This window comes from Vigna unguiculata, chromosome 6 (assembly GCF_037176805.1).
Source record: "Vigna unguiculata cultivar grain cowpea cultivar isolate G323 ecotype 2 chromosome 6, ASM3717680v1, whole genome shotgun sequence".
Taxonomy (NCBI): Eukaryota; Viridiplantae; Streptophyta; class Magnoliopsida; order Fabales; family Fabaceae; genus Vigna; species Vigna unguiculata.
The window spans coordinates 14,754,146-14,769,913 of record NC_140797.1 but is presented as its reverse complement, the minus strand read 5'-3'; the positions used below and the strand labels follow the sequence as shown (position 1 = coordinate 14,769,913).

At 33.7% G+C, this 15,768-nt stretch overlaps 2 pseudogenes; both read left to right on the top strand.

Moving 5' to 3' along the window:
• Positions 1-5,783: 5,783 nt before the first annotated feature.
• Positions 5,784-9,562, top strand: LOC146885550 (uncharacterized; annotated as a pseudogene).
• A 3,982-nt stretch (positions 9,563-13,544) lies between these two features.
• On the top strand, positions 13,545-15,322 carry LOC146885549 (uncharacterized; annotated as a pseudogene).
• The last annotated feature ends 446 nt before the right edge of the window (positions 15,323-15,768 follow it).

Genomic DNA, 15,768 nt, shown 5'->3' with positions numbered 1-15,768 from the left:
AACACAAACTTCACACTGTAATCCACTTGATGTCATCCTCTCCCTCGTCATCCAATCAACCTTGAGGGAGAGACGGGGGAAGGAAGAGGGAAATTCTTCTATTTTTAAATCATCTCTGTTATGTCTTGGTTTGAGGGTGATATCAAAATTACAATTATGTCCGCAACTTAATTATGAAAATGATGTAAAAATATGACTTTTCAAATTATTTTTACAAAAATAATTAATAACGAAAATTTCAAAATTGTTTTAAAATAAGGTTTAAAAAGTAATTTTTAATTATAATTTTTTTTATGACATTATCTTTTAAATATTTTTTTTTATTAAAATATGTTACTTTGATTTATACATTTTCATATTTTTTTCTACGATAAATCAAACTTATATAATGATAATTTTTAATTATTTTTAAGATAAAGTAAAATTTTGTAATGGTTATAAAATAAAGGTAATAAGAGAGAGACAAAGGAGAGGAAGAATAGAGAATGAGAGAGTAGGGAGCAACTTCTATTTGTATGTGTGTCTTATTACTGATAGGATGGGTCCTATTTATAGATACAACATGGTAACCCAAAAAGGATATGAAATCAAATAGTAAATACAAAATATTACATAAAGAGTAATGAATAATGTGATTATCAATCATATGATTAATTGTTATAAATCAAAGGACGACCATTAATTCATAACACTCCCCCTCTGGTGTCCATTGATAAAGAATGTGCCTCATTAAAACCTTACTAGGAAAAACCCTTTGGGATAAAAACCTAGTGAAGGAAAAAGAGTACATCATTTTATATAAATCATTAAGATGGCGGAGTCCAATCTTGTGAACCAATTGCTCAAAAGTTCTCCTTGGCAAAAACTTTGTAAATAAATCAGTTAGATTTTCACATGCACGAATCTTTTGGATCTCTACATCACCATTTCTTTGGAGATCTTGAGTGAAAAAGAATTTTGGAAGAATATGTTTTGTTCTGTCTCCTTTAATATATCCTTCTTTCAATTGAGCAATGCATGCACTATTGTCTTCATATATCGTTGTTGGTTTTGTAAGATCCACAAAATTTAATTAATTAAATAATTAATTAATTAATAAATGCGGGGAAGGTAGTGTATTTATGACATTAAATTCTAATGGGTATGACGTGGAAAAGTACTAGCTCAAGTGGTTGTGAGTACTTTAATTGTGTGTGAGGACTTGGGTTCGAATCCTATGTGTGCTATTAGTGTGTTGGTTTAGCTTTGATTTGGTATTGGTAAGGTTAAAAATTAGTTGTGGGCTGAATAGGAAAGGGTGGAGAAAACCTAGCAGAAAGGGGGCACAACTTTCAGGTTAGGGGAGCCGAACCCGTATTGTTAAGTTTTTGGTTTGATTATATGAGATTGATGACCTATTGCCATAGAATTCGAGTTGATCTTGGGGTGAATTCGGGGTGGGGTGATTGGGTACTATTTTATTGAAAATTGCATTTAATTTGATGATCATGATGGCTATTCTGTGTTGTGTATACTGTTATGGTACGAAAATTGGGAGTGGGAGTCTCTATTGCGTTTATACTTTGCTGTTCTGTGAGTGTAAGGTTGTCAAATTGAATTGGTGTGTTTAGGGAGCGTTTTGGGTTTCTAGTGCAGTGCTTGTGTGCGTAAAACAGTCCCAAAACCTGCAATTCTCGCTCAGGCGAGCCGGGCTCGCCTAGGCGAGACATGCAGGGACTCATATTCTTACCTTACTCGAGGTTATCGCTCATGCGGATGATTATGGGTTTGGGCGAGAGGTCGTCTCGCTTAGCCGAGTGAGTCTCGCCTAAGCGAGAATTCGAGAGGGTTCACTACAAGAAAACTGGCTATTATCTAGGAAAATTTATCTACGAAAAATATTTCGTAGATAATTTTATTTTATCTATGAAAGGTAGGCGTAGATAATGTATACATTCGTGGGTAACAGAAAAATAAATTACGTACGGAAGTTTCGTAGGTAATCATGTCTGACTTTGGTAGAAAACTTTTCTACAAAGCATTACCTATAAAAGTCTGCGTAGATAACTAATATTATAAAAAAATATATAAATTTTTTTTTTCAAAATGTTACCTACGAACATATTTCATATGTAAAATTTAAATTATTTTTTATTAAAAATAAAATATTACGTTCAGCCAAAATATTCACTCCACTCCACTCTGACTCACTATCGAAACCTCCACTCCTCTCACTAATTCTCGAACCCTCCACTCCACTCTCACTCACTCTCGAAACCAACACTCTCCCTCCATCAACGCCCATCGAAACCAACACTCTCCCTCCATCAACGCCCATCATCACTTCAACCTCCATCAGCGCCCATCATCACTTCAACCTCCATCAGCGCCCATCATCACTTCAACCTCCATCAGTGTAGTGCATCGTCGCAGCGATAGTGAGCCTCCATCACGCAGACGCAGCGTAGTGTCATCGTCGCAGCGAAACACAGTGTCATCGTCGCCCTTCATCGTCGCGCTTCATCGTCGCGCTTCATCGTCGCCGACCTCCATCGTCAACCCACGCAGTGACTCTGTGGCAAAAACGTGTCCCGACCTTCATCGTTCACAAAGCAAAACCCTTGTCAGAAAACCCTCCGCGAATTGGGAAAAAAATTGTAAGAGATGGGTTTAGGGTTTTACATTTTGGGATGTATGTTGGTGGCTTTGTGAATAATCCTCGTAAATAAGTGATGGGTTTAGGGTTTTCCATTCCCTCCCTTGAATCTTTCATCTGCGTGCCTTTGATTTATAATATGCCATGCTTACTGAGGGACGAAGCTAATTTCTTTTTTGTACAAGACTCAGGTGTTCTTCTCTTGGAGTGGGTGCATTATCTGAAAATGGAGCTTTCAGACCAAACAAGAAAGTTCTGATTAGAAACGAGTACAATTAGAACATAGGTAATCCATTGAGAAACTGTTCATTCCATTATAAGTGCAAGAATTGCTCCTATTTGATAAGAGTTACATTGTAATGCAGAGGCAAACATTTTGTATTTGGAGACACCAGTTGGAGTGGGGTTCTCTTATGCCATAGGTGGCTCTTCCTATGAGACTGTGAATGATGAGACAACAGGTAATCTACTTCAATTGCTTTGGAAGTTTGTTCATTTTATTGTCTTTTAATCTTTTGAGACAAATAAGCTCTTATTTAGAAAGCTTCTTTAAATCATATCTTGTGTCAAAAAAGGAACGTACTCTACATGTGATGTTTAAGCTTTTAAAAAGTTGAGACAAAACATCAATTAGTGCTAAAAATGCGACACCACTTTTGCATGAAATGATGTACTAACTAACAAAAAATCAAATCACACACAACTACTCAATTATGCTTTATCAAATTGGCTTCACTTTCACACTTAAATCAAAATTTTTTACATATAAAAACATCATGAAAGTTAAAATGATGAGGGAGAAAAAATACATAATCTGTAAAAGACACCTAAAACATAAACTAGAACCATCCATAGAAGTCCTAATTAATTAAAAGTGATCAAAGGAAGACTCAAAACCTGAGTTGTAAAAGAACTTCTAAAACTCACTACTTAAAACTCACAAAGTTCGTAATCTCTTGGTTCTAGGTTTGTTATCTTGTGTTTCTAATTAAAATGTGCTTATGTAGATTTGGGTGATCAAGGTTTAGATTTGAAGAGACCTTCATGACATTAATTGCTTGAGTGTGAGATAAATTAAGGTAAATGCTTGGTTTATCTTATATACAATTTAATCTTTTATAGCTTTTTGTTTTGCTATGATGACTGTGTATTTTTGGTTGAATCTGATATAGATACGTAAACTTGCTGGTTAGAAACACTATTTATTCAAAAGTACTCAAACTAGACTAAGGTAGGTCACTAACTAGACTAAACTTGCTAAAAACTACAAACCAACACCTACAATTTACCTATTCTAAAGCAGATTTATGACACAATAAAACTCTCCAAATGCATACAAAGTAAAAATACTATAAGCTAACTAGAAATCAGTTTGTGCTATACTAAACTAAGCTAAGATGTAAAAATACTATAACTAGCCTAATGGAGCAGAATTATAGAACTAAACAAAATAAAAAATAGAAACTAAGAGTAACTAGCTACTCAAATTGATTCTAAAACTAGGATGCTGAAATTAGTAAATGTTATGACCAATACTAGACTACATTATTCTAGTATAGGTTATTGAAGCTAAACAACTAACAACTAGGCTAAACTACTACGATCCAAAACTAATTAACACTTACACTAAAAATGACTTAAAAAGAGCTAATTAACACTAATTAAGACAAGTGAGATGAATGTAGGTGGGATAATACGAGTTCAAGTGTAGAACAAAATCTAGCACACTTATTTTCTCTGCTCTCATCACCTCTTATCTTCACTTTCTTTTGTTTTCATTTTTTTCCACTTCTCCATCTTTTTCTTATTTTTCTTCTTCACCAGAATTTTCTCATTTTGTTCTAGTTTTTTCTCTCATTTTTCACTGATTCACAAGATATTTCAGTAACCAAGTCAGTCACATATTCCTCTTTATCAATAATACCCTCACACTTGAACTCAACAATGTCCCATAACTCAGCCTAATTCACCTCACAATTGTATAATAATGTATAAACATGGTTTTACGGGTCCAAGGTGCTAATAAGCTAAAAATTCATAATAAAAGTTAAAAATAGGCTCAAAAACGGGTGTAAGGGAAAATTGTCCAAGTTAGGCTATATTTGGAACTATACAAATATGACTAGAAAGCTATCCACTCAAATTAGACACTCGATCTATCACCTACAATTCAAGAACTAAAACTAGTAAAATGGGAATTATTCAAGTATGTAATGATCAATAAAAATAGAGGTAAAATGTATTAAAGTTTAAAAGAAATAAAGAAAGCTACAAATCAACTCAAAAATCAAATTCTACAAGAAAATCAGAATTTGACTACTGAAAACCTAAAATAGCACCCTAAGACTATTCTAAAATAGGCTAAAACTAAGAATTGAACTAAACTAAGAAATGGAAATACTAAGCAACTAAAACAATAACAGAAAGGTAAAAATAAAGTATGATATCAAAAACAAGAACAAAAAGAAAATCTGATTATAAGAACCTAGAAATGCAATTTTTTTAAACAACAAAAATAGCAAAATAATCTAAGCATGGAACAAAAGTTGTAATCTATCTAAACTAATTCATACAAGTTTAAACAGAAAACTGAGAGTAGAATTTAAGGTAACTACTGAAAATAATGACAAATTCAAAATACCACCTATAGACTAAAATTTGTCCAATTTACAACCCAAGAAGTTAAACTATTATAGTAGTTAACAACTAGAATGAACCTATAAATTAAAACAAACCCAACACTACTAAAATCAACCAAAAACAACCACTAAGCATGTCCAAATTCATCAATCAAAACCAAATCTGCAAGTATTTACAAAAACAAAACAGAATCTTAGAATCATCTTAGTAAAACAGAACAAACAACATAAGACTAGCTAAAATAGTAATTGCAGAATTATTTACACAACTATATTGTTATAGAACAGAATGATCAAAGTAGTGTGTCTGAAAAACATGTAAAAGTTAACCTTCCAGGAAGTTTTAATGATCCTGCGACTTGTTGCAGTTCAAATTTCAACAATCAATATCCATTTTAATTTATTTTTTGACAAGTTATTTCATCTTTTGTTAATATTTTCTAAAAAGAAATCCATCCTTAGGTTCTTAGAGGTTTATGTTATACTATAACGATGCTAATTATTGATGATTAGCATAAAGATAGTTAACATAAAGATATTCAAATGTGTAGGGAATGATTTGAACATTGTGATCTAATATATACGTAACTTCTTTAAATACACAGATCATGACTTCATTTCCTTCAAGTCGTGATTGGATGTATGATAGGGTGTATAAAGGTAGAAGAGGTTTGAAACCTACTTTCGTAGCTGGGGTTGAAGAGTTTATCGAAATAGCTTGTCAACAAGAAAGTTATGTTAATGAAAGACAACTTAAATGCCCATGCATTAAATGTGAGTGTACAAGGATTTTTGATGTTCAAACAATCAAGCTCAATCTCTACAAGCATGGCTTTATGCCTGACTACTTTATTTGGATTGATCACGGGGAAGCCATAAAGAATATTTCCCATCATGTTGACGATGCTTCAGGAAGTGGTATACATGTGACTGAAGGACAAACATTTAACTCGATGCATGAGATGTTGTGTGATGCTCTTGGACAACATGGGTCATTTGAAATACCAAAAACAAACTTCGAAGAGCCTCCGAATGAAGCAACTCAACGATTTTATAATTTGTTAGTCGAGTCAAATGAACCATTATTTGAAGGATCATCAGAGTCTAAATTATCAATTTGTGTTAGACTTTTAGCATGCAAGTCGAATTGGAATGTCCCTTACGAATGTCTAGATTTTATAGCAAAAATGCTTCAAGATGTAACACCAATGAATAAAGCTTTACCTAAAAATTACTATGATGCTAAACGATTAGAACCAAAGCTTCGATTGACTGCTAGAAGGATTGATTGTTGTATACAAGGTTGCATGTTGTTTTACAACAATGAATATGGGGAAAATGATGGAGCACTTATATGTTGCAAATTTTGTGATATGCCAAGGTATCATGATCGGAGCACAGGAGCAAACACAAAAAAACTTGTTCTAGTGAAAACAATGTTCTATTTACCTATAATTCCAAGGTTGCAGAGACTGTTTGCATCAATGGAAAATGCTAGTCAAATGTCTTGACATCGTGAAATTAGAAGTAGCTCAGGCGTGTTACGTCATCCCTCAGATGGTGAAGCTTGGAAGCATGTTGATCGGGTACATCCAGACTTTGCAGTTGATCCACGCAATGTACGCTTGGGTTTATGCTCTGATGGATTTAACCTATTCATTCAATCAACAATCCCTTATTCTTGTTGGCCAGTAATTGTCACCCCATACAATCTTCCTCCTAAAATGTGCATGACAAAGCCATTTATGTTCTTAAGTTGTCTAATACATGGACCACGCAATCCAAAGGCAGGAATTGATGTGTATCTCAAACCTTTGGTGGATGATCTAAAGAAGTTGTGGGATGGTGTAGAAACATATGATATTTCAAGAAAGAAGAACTTTATCATGAGAGCTAGTTTAATGTGGACTATAAATGATTTCCCTGCATATGGGATGTTGTCTGGCTGGGGTACTCAAGGTAAATTGGTATGTCCACATTGTATGGAGCATTCAAAAGCCTTTACATTAGAAAATGGTGGAAATTGTTGGTTTGACTCACATCGTAGGTTTTTACCTAGTGATCATGCCTTTAGAAAGAATAAAAAAGCCTTCTTAAAAGGGAAAGTTGAAACTGATGGCCCACTAACTACAATGACATCTGACTTGGTTTGGGGAAGAGTAAGGGATTTACCAATGGCCATAGAAAATCCTCGTTTGTCGAAATTACGAGGATATGGCGAGGTTCATAATTGGAAGAAAAAAAATTATATTTTGGAATCTTCCTTATTGGAAAGATAATCTTTTACGACACAACCTAGATGTCATGCACATAGAAAAAAATTTCTTTGACAATATATTGAACACGGTCATGAATGTTACTGGTAAAAGAAAACACAATGAGAAAGCAAGGATGGATCTTGCTTTGTATTGTAGTCGCCCTGACTTAGAGATGAAACTGCTAGCTAATGGAAAAATGTTTAAGCCTAAAGCCAATTACTCTTTAACTATAGAGGAAGCAAAATTAGTTTGTCGTTGGATAAAAGAACTCAGGGTGCCTGATGGTTATTCATCAAACTTGGCAAGATGTGCTGATGTTGAAAAGGGAAGGATACATGGGATGAAAAGTCATGATTGTCATGTGTTCATGGAATGCTTACTTCCTATTGCATTTAGTACATTGCCAACACATGTTTTAAATCCCCTAATCGAAATAAGTCATTTCTTTAAAGACTTATGCTCTACGATATTGAGGTATGACGATTTGGTTACAATGGAAGAAAACATTCCACTAATTCTTTGCAAGTTGGAGGGAGTATTTCCCGCTGCATTCTTTGATTCAATGGAACATCTCCCAGTTCATCTTGCATATGAAGCTAGACTTGGTGGCCCAGTGCAATATAGGTGGATGTATCCCTTTGAAAGGTAATATATGATCAATGTATTTCATATAAAATGCATTTATTTAATAATTACAAAGCATGACCAAGAAACAATTTTTTTTATAGATTTATGGGAGATTCTAAGCGATCAATCAAAAATAGGGCAAGGGTTGAAGGATCGATATGTGCATCTTACATACACCGAGAAACAACTTATTTTTGTTCCCACTATTTCAAAGGTTATATGTTGTCATTGCGAAGTAGTAGAAATGAAATGGGAGTTGAAACCAATCAACCATCATTTTCCATCTTCAACCAACCAAGTCGTCCTTCTGGCAAGCCATCAATTCATTAGTTAACACAAAGAGAATATGATTCGGTCCACGTTCATGTGTTGATCAATTGCCAAGAAGTGAAACCATACCTCGAGTAAATATTTTACAACTACCAATTTCATTGTTATAATTGAGTTAATTCTTTTATTAAATTAACCTTCTTAATGACTTATTTGAATAGGTCATTCCTTCAATCTCAGGAAATACCTGACTCAACTACTTCTAGTCGTGTACATGCTGATTTTCCTAGATGGTTCAAGAATCAAGTATGTACTTGATAATTAAATTACACTTTCAATGTTTAATAAATAAAATAAGACATTGAGTTTGTGTTGTACTGTAGGTTTACAATGAGCCTTTAAATGTGACAAACCAACACTTGAGAGATTTATCACTAGGTCCTCTTATCGAGATTAAGCAATGCCACACGTTATATGTCAATGGGTATAAGTGCCACACTGATGCATGGAGTCAAGGTAAAAAGACAATAAATAGTGGGGTTTATGTAAAAGGACTTACAGACGGAGGTGAAGATGATTTCTATGGGATCATTAAACACATTTACGAGATAGAGTACAATACTTCAAGCACTCCCAAGAAAGTATTTGTATTTTATTGTGACTAGTTTGATCCATCACGAAGAGGTACAAGAGTGGACTTTAAATACCATGTTGTCGATATTCGGATGGATAAAAGATATGTGTCGTATGATCCATTTATAATTGCTCACAATGTAAGGCAAGTATACTATGTCTCATATCCACCATCTCGAATAGATAAACGTGGCTGGTGTGCTGTAATCAAGACAAAACCTAGAGGTCGCATAGAAGCTACTGATGTAGATGATGATATGCCTTACCAAGAAGACCAAGTTTCACACGTCAATGAAATCATAGAAGTTGAACCTATTTTAGGCTTCCAATATTCAGAAAATGGTGTTGAAGTAGAAGATGAAGCCATAGAAGAAGACACGGAAGAAGAGGAAATTCAAGACTTTGATTTGGAAGAAGAAGATCATGAAGGGGAATTTGATGATCACGAGTCAGAAGAAGACAATTAAGAAATGGAATTGAATGATGATAGTTCTGAATAGGCGTACAATAATTAGATCAATGATGTGTACCACTTTCTATTTGGAAATTTTTTTGTTAGATTTGCCTTTTGTGTGTTAAACTTATGGCTTTTATTAAGTACTTTTAGATGAGGGTTGAACAATGATACATTGTACTTATTTTTTTCTAAGAAGATTGATACAAGACTTCTCTCATTTCTTTTTAGTACAGATTCATCTTTCACTACCAACAGTTAAAAAAAAATCTTAATGACTTCAAGTTGATAAGACCCCAGTCTTTCATGCCAAAACATCCCTCCTCAATTTTGATAATAGAATCATGAACTTCAACTAAATTAGACTTCAAAATTTAAAGCATTTCTAATATTTTATATCTTTGTCATCTCTATTTCATGTTGATCAATGATAAAACAATAATTTTCGGTAAAAGGAGACCGTGTATCTTTGTGTTAATTTACAACAGTATATCTGTGTCTTCCATTCTAGTTTAGGGTCGTTAAACATATACTTTAGTAAGTCTAGACTATACTGATTAAATGGTCTTTATGTGTTTTATGTGCTATAGTTTGATTTACAGAATAATATGATTTGTTGGTTAGTCATAGTACAATCATGTGACCAACAGATGACAACCACCTCTTTATGATTTGAGCTTGACCATTTTCCGTACGCTTTCTGAGTACTTAGATCAAAGGCTGAAGCTTGAGACACAATTCGAGCTTTAATAGTTGCCCTCAACAATTTTAAATAAAATAGGACTTCAGTTCTAATATGGTTATCCTAACATTCTTCAATAGAATGGTCTTGCTGAACTTGTTTGGCTTATCACGTTTACTAGCATCATATTTATTAGTTAATATAATCGTACTTCTGTGCTGATTCTGTTGACAACTATAGACAGCTTCAATTCTCTTAACCAAAACAATATGGTTGTATTATCTTTGTTTATGTACATAGTAAATTTTAGGCCTAAACTTAATCCATGTGCTGAAAAATGTGATTTATATGCTCTTGGTAAAGAAGGATATAATTGTTGTGGCTTTGTTGTGGCTTTACAAGAAAATACACACTACGTCAGTGTGTATGTACCCGTTTGGAGACCTTTATTTCTCTTACGGACGAGATCACGACCAATGAAGATACTTTTCTGCATGAGTTGGGGACCAATAGGTTCCAAAGCTGGAGGGGAGGGACTGGAAATGGGTGGGATGGATAAAATTAGGTTTGTTTGGTATAATAGAAAAAGGAATGAGAGAATTAGAAAGTTAGTGTGTTTCACTAGAGTTTTTTTTGCTCTATATCTCATTTATTTCTATTAATCTATCTATTTATCTCATTATTTCTTTTCTATTTCCCTTCAACCCAATATCTTTACTTTTCTCGTTATTTCTTTCTTATTTCCATCTGCATATTTTAGTTTCACCCACTTTATTTTTCTACTCTACCAAATGGACCTTAGAAGTATATTGTAGGGGAGAGATTAGGTAATTAAAGGAAGAGCATTTATGGTTATTACAAACAGTTGTGAGTGGTACCTTTAATTAGAAATGGTAGAAGTGGGGTAGTGAGAGGGACTTTGATATTATGGGGTGCCTACATCATACAATTAATTCTCTAACTTTGTGATTTTGTGCAATATGTGTCTCTACTGGTTTGCATTCTAATTTAACAGTTTCATCCAATAATTCTAGCAGATTTTTAAGACTTCCATTCCTACTGCCTAATCATTTCAAGTTACAACTATATCATATATTCACCTAATTAGATATGCTAATTATGCTGACAAACTTTTTCCCATTCGAACTTCAACTTTTGTACCCTTTTCTCATTCCACCATTCATTTTGGATTAGAGGGTTGAACTGAGAACAATAAAAAAACTATAAGAACAGTAATGGAAAACAGAAAAACTCATAAATATAACGACAAATGGTAGGTTAGTTGCAAGAAATCATATGGTGGAGTTCTGATATTCTCTGATCAGTAGCAGAAGCAGAAAAAGAAGCAATGATTTGTGCTAAGATTCCACTAGTTTCACTATCTACACTGAAATTTTCTCTCATATAACGACAAATGGTAGGTTAGTTGCAAGAAATCATATGGTGGAGTTCTGATATTCTCTGATCAGTAGCAGAAGCAGAAAAAGAAGCAATGATTTGTGCTAAGATTCCACTAGTTTCACTATCTACACTGAAATTTTCTCTCAGTGAAAGATTCCAGTAGGTTAACAACAAAATTAAAAATGGTAAATAGTGATGATGATATGCACCCTTTTATAGCCATGGATGTGTTGATTTTAATTGTCATCACATATATTCATGATTGAATTTTCAGTAAATATACTTAGCCAGGGCCAAATCTGACACCATCATACATACCTACACTACATAGACATATAGATATAGTGTATTTTTGTATCTAATTATGGAAAATGTTTCATTCATGTGTCTGAAATTATGTGAAGAAGTTTTCTTTTTTTAGTTATATTAGTTTCTATCTAATAAATATTCCATTCTTATGCAATATATAGAAAGCATTGGAATCACATAAAACTATTTATATCTATATGTTTTGCTTAATTCAAGAAAGAGGATCTGCATTCAGTAGTTTGATATGATTTTTTAAACTATTTTTTGAACACTTTTCTCATGTAAGGATATGATATTTAATTAAAAGTTCCAACTTGGATTTTTGTACCCTTTTCTCATTCCACCATTCATTTTGGATTTCCTTTTAGGAGCATCACATTCGAACTGGCTGTGGTTCTGTGTCTGTCATAGTCTATAAGGATCCTGACAAACCAACTCTGATCACCTATCCGGATTTAGCACCAAACTGTAAGCACTGCCAATTTATTTTCTTTTACATTGTTCCACTTGTTTAAGGATTACCTATTTTTTCCAAGGATTGTTTTTCTGTCCAGAGGCAGCTTCTTTATTGCTTCACAACTTTTGCATTTATCATATTAGTCCTCCCGGACATGATGTTTGTAAGTTGATAAATTTGAATGGGTTCTTTATTGCATTTAGAACTGAATATTGTTATTTACATAGATTTTCCTCTGGAACTTCAACAAGAGTTCTTGTAGTTGGGAGCAACTACAATTTGTTGTGAGGATGTGTTCCTTTTGCTGAAGACTTAGCAGATCAAATAATCAACATCCTCAACTATTTTGGGTAATTAATATATAATTACAGTGTAGCATTCGTTTTTCAGAACTTTTCTTTTGAAACTCAATATGTAAGTTGGTGTTTTCCTTTGCTTCTCTTCTTTTTCTCTATTTACGGATGGCATGAACTATGTTCTTGTCTAGGCTTGGTGCAGTGATGTGTGTGGGACTTCTTTCCTCAATATGTGTTCAATACTCCTTTTTTTCCCTTCTATAGTAATTAAAGGAATAACAGAACACAATGTGTTCGGTCTATCACAATAATACATCTTAAAGATAAGGATTTATCCATAATTAGTTATTAAAGATCTTCTAATCAAGGATTAATTATGTTCTTCTTGTATCAAGGATTAATACATCTTGACATGCAGTCTTTAAACTGAAATGGGGTCTTAATTGGTGTTGTTGTCCGATTGAAGGACGAGATTATTACAATACACATTTTATAAGAATTTGAGTGGATAATTTACTGACATTTCTAATGCAGTGCAACTAATTTATATATGTTTTTCTTTGCAGTTGTAGATATGTCATCAGAATGCAATAAAGACATTCCTGAACCATCTTTGCCTATTGCCAAAAAGGGGAGAAAGGGGACAATGAAGGGAAGACGACCAAAATATGTTCTTAGATTACCATCACATAAAGCACCTATACTTGAATCCCCTGTTGATCAACAAAATCCTTCTACAACTGCAAATGTTGTACCAATTACTTCCCAACCATCAATAGCCAAATCTACCCCTTCCTAACCCTCAATTGACCAACCCATACCTTCTCAACCCCCCATTATTCAACCTGTGCAACCTTATGTTAATGAACCTACACCGTCATCTATGGCTTCCCAATGTGTTGGTGCTAGATTGACATCATTATCTTCCCCCTCTCAACAAAATGATACACCAACCTCAATACCCACTCGATCTATTCATAATGTACTTCAAGAAGACCTACACATGTCTACCGAAGAAGCAGGTGAACCATCCATAAATGAAGACGATGACCCTCCTGTTGGTGCAAGGCTTGAAATTATTGAACCTTTTAATGATGGGTAATAATCAACACTAGTTGAAATCAGTTTTTCTTTTATATTATATGGTTTTTTTCATATTGACATCATATTTTTCCATAATGTGTTTATATTTTTAGGTTTTACCCAAGTAGAGTTGTCTCCAAGGAAATCACAAAGACAATTAAGCAACAATATGTTGAGCCATGGTTAACTTGGGGTGCAATGTTAGATGAAGAGAAGGAGATCTTCTTCCAAAGGTTCAAGGTAAGTTTATATTTGTAACCTACCCTTTACTAGATTTCAATTAAGCATATTTAATTTCTTTGCATATATTGTTTACTATAATAATCATTATCTTAACAACTATATTATCTCTTAATGTAGAGAAAGGTTACTTGGAGACCTGAACATGAGGAGAAGATTAGAAAGATTATCAACACAAAGGCCTCTCATAGACTTTCTAAAATCTTCATGGAAGCAAGAAAAACTGGGAAAAAACCTCACTGAATGTTTCATAGAGTATGGAACAGTTTGCTTGCTAAGTGGAACCAACCCGAGTTTTGATCAAAGAGTGCTCCTAATCAAAAGAATCAAGCATCTAAGAAGGGTGGATGTTTGCACACAAGTGGCTCAATCACCATCCATGAGCACGCCCTTCGCATGGTATGTACACTAAAAAATTCTGTTATATAAGTTGATTACTATTTTATCATGATTAATAGTTTTGGTTATAGGCAGAACAATTGGGTCGTCCTATACATTTTGATGAGCTTTTCCACCATACTTATGTTCGCAAGAATACCGATGATTTTGTAGATCACAGATCTAAACAAACATATGTAATTTCTCTAACTTAGATCTTTCCTCCTTTTTAAATATAAAGATTTGTCATTATATAACATGTCTATTTTGAATAACTGGAGGAATTTCAAACTGTGGTGAATGAGAAGAAATATCTCCATTGGACCCTAGTGAGGAAGAGAAGTTAAGGAAAAAAAGTTGGTTAGTTGCTGCTGGTGGCAAAAATCCTAAGGGACGAGTATATGGTGTTGGAAAACTGAATGAAAATTATCTTTGTTGGGAAGCCTTCATACAACAACCATCCAATTCTACAAGTATGGATTCACAAAAGATTCTAAGGTTAGAAGAAGAAATTCGTCAATTTAGGGAGGAGTTTCGTCAATCTAGAGAGGAGAATCAACAACTGCAGAGAAAATTAGAATCCCTAGTAACTGTTGTTCTCCCTCTTCTTCCTTCCGCCGCGCAAACCATTTTGCAAGACGTCAATGAACAACCACAAAATGAGGATCAAAACCAAGATGATGCTCGGGAGAGGGACCACCAACATGGGCAAAACTCTTCTCATTATGCAGATTATTAGTTAGGTTTGTAATTGTAGGACTTGTTGAACTAGGGGTAACATTAGTTAGTTTTTAAATTGTAGGACTTGACCTATGTAGCTTATTTGTTAGTTTCTTAATTTGTGTTATCTACTTTATTTTATATTTGTAGTTTTATAGTTTTGATGTGATGATATGAATGGTGCTAAACCTTTGGATAACTATGTTGTTTTATATTTGAAGGTGTTATTTGAATGTTGGAATGTTTGTAGGATCTACAGGTGGAGTCCAAATTTTATGTCTAGGCATCACTTCTCTTGTCTGTGATAAACTACTATATTTTCTAATTCTAGAATATGTTAAGTAGACAAAATTGTCTACTGCATTGTTTACAAGTGAAGTTTAGACGTAAGTCCTGACAAATATATAATGATAATTTTTAGAAATTAAAATTATTTATATTTTTTTTTAATATTATAACGTTATCTACGAAAAGTTTCATAGGTAATTATCTACGACAAGTTTCGTAGATAATTTACACACGAAGAACTTCGTAGGTAAATTTTCGCAGGTACGAGGACTTGAGGAAGCCCAAGAGAATGAAGATGAGGAAAATGAATTTGCACCTATTGATAACAGTGGAGGATCAGGCGAACCAATACCATGTACATCTGAGACACCTACACCTACCAATGACTCCAGGTTAGT